This window comes from Cebus imitator, unplaced genomic scaffold (genome assembly GCF_001604975.1).
Source record: "Cebus imitator isolate Cc_AM_T3 unplaced genomic scaffold, Cebus_imitator-1.0 Scaffold216, whole genome shotgun sequence".
NCBI classification, from domain to species: Eukaryota; Metazoa; Chordata; class Mammalia; order Primates; family Cebidae; genus Cebus; species Cebus imitator.
In genome coordinates this window covers 3,519,787-3,522,086 of record NW_016107531.1, presented here as the reverse complement: position 1 = coordinate 3,522,086, position 2,300 = coordinate 3,519,787, and positions in this window count along the sequence as shown.

The window sequence follows — 2,300 nt, the reverse complement described above, 5'->3', positions numbered from 1 at the left end:
GCCATTGCACTCCAGCCTGGGTAACAAGAGCGAAACTCCGTCCAAAAAATAAATAAATAAATAAATAAATAAAATTTTTTTTCGTTAGTTTGACAAATGTCTTTGGAGGACTTACTATGGAAAGGGCAAAGCTCTGATATTAAATATTTGAGATTCCTGGGTATATTGTGTCCAGATACCACTAAAACATCCTGAACACACTTTACTAAGATGTTGAGCCTATGAGTCAGTACTCAATAATTTTCTTTTTCCTTAGTGCTCCCTGAAGGTTAGACTGGTGACTCAGAGTTGACTCCATTCTCACTACAGAGGTTGCATCATGCATCTCTTTTAACAGGACTTGTAATCCTGCGGCAACATTGACCCTTTTTGGGTTGCATCAGTCCAGCATTAAGATAGAAATCATCATCTGACCATATTACAGCTTCTTTCATTTCAAGCAAACTTTTTTATATCACGGACCATTTCCATTAAAAAAAAAAAAAAAGCTCAATTTCAGCCTCATCATTAATGGTAACCTAATGTAACTCTCCTCTTTGTAAGATTTAGAATAGTGATACATGGCTAACTTTCAAAAGGAATTGAGTATATTGTGGTTTTATCTTTTTAAAACCAAGCATTTTACATATAGTTTCTAGTATATTCCAAAGCATAGTCACTTATGAATAGGAAAGTACATGGTCAAAACTAGCTTGCTGAACATTAAATGCCAAAAAATAGTATCCATGTCAAGTTATCGATAATTAACTGTTAGACACTGTGTTAAAGATTTACATACATTATCTCTTTCAATCTTTATGAAAGCATTTTTTTCTTACCCCTATTTTAGAGTGAAGGAATCTGAAGTCCCAGGAGGCAAAGAAACTTGCCCAGGAGATTGCACAGCCAGTTTGAGCCTTGGCAGTTTGATTTTTTTTTTTTTTTTTTTTTTTTTTTGGTGGGGTTTTTTTTTTTTTTTTTTTTTTTTTTTTTTTTTGAGATGGAGTTTCACTCTTGTTGCCCAGGCTGGAATGCAATGGTGCAATCTTGGCTCACCATAACCTCTGACTCCCAGGTTCAAGTGATTCTCTTATCTCAGCCTCCTGAGTAGCTGGGATTACAGGCATGTACTACCATGCCTGGCTAATTTTTTGTATTTTCAGTAGAGACGGGGTTTCTCCATGTTGGTCAGGCTGGTCTCAAACTCCCAACCTCAAGTGATTTGCATGCCTCAGCCTCCCAAAGTGCTGGGATTACAAATATGAGCCACCGTGCCTGGCCGGCAGTTTGATTTTTAACCTCTATAGGTTGTCATCTTGAGCTTCAGATTTATAAGACTTAGGGTTAGGCATGGTGGCTCCACACTTACTGTGATATATAAAATGCTGCTTTTAGGGCCAGGCACAGTGGTTCATGCCTGTAATCCCAGCACTTTGGGAGGCTGAGGCAGGTGGATATCTGAGGTTGGGAGTTTGAGACCAGCCTGACCAACATGGAGAAACCCCATTTCTATTAAAAATACAAAAAATTAGCCAGGCGTGGTGGCATGTGCCTGTAATCCCAGTTTCTAGGGCGGCTGAGGCAGGAGAATTGCTTGACCTTGGGAAGCAGAGGTTGCAGTGAGCTGAGATCATGTCACTGCACTCCAGCCTGGGTGACAGAGCAAGACTCCATCTCGGAAAAAAAAGAAAAAGAAAAGAAAAAGAAAACATCTATATGACCAATAGAGGAATAATTAGATGTACCATTTATTTTTTATTTTTTGAGAGGTGTTTTCCTCTGTTGCCCAGGCTGGAGCGCAGTGGCACAATCATAGCTCATTGCAGCTTCGAACTCGTGGACTCGAACGGTCCTCCCACCTTAGTCTTCCGAGTATCTGGAACTACAGGCATGCACCATAACAATGGCTAATTTTTAAATATTTTCACAGAAGGAGGCAATCTTTCTGTTTTGCCCAGGCTGGTCTCAAATACCTGACCTCAAGCTTCCCCCACCGTACCCTCCCAAAGTGGTAGGACTATAGGCATGAGCTGCTGCCCTTGGCATTACTTGAAAGACTTCTAAAATTTCTTCTCATGTTATATTTCTATGATTAGTAATGGCATTACCACTGTTCTACAACCTTCACACTACTTTCAAATACAGTATCTCATTTGATCCTTGAAGCAGTCCAGTAAGACTGGCAGGGCAGAAATTCCTGACATAGATTAAGAATCTGAGGCTTGGCCGGGCGCGGTGGCTCAAGCCTGTAATCCCAGCACTGTGGGAGGCCGAGGGGGGTGGATCACCAGGCCAAGAGATTGAGACCATCCTGGTCAACA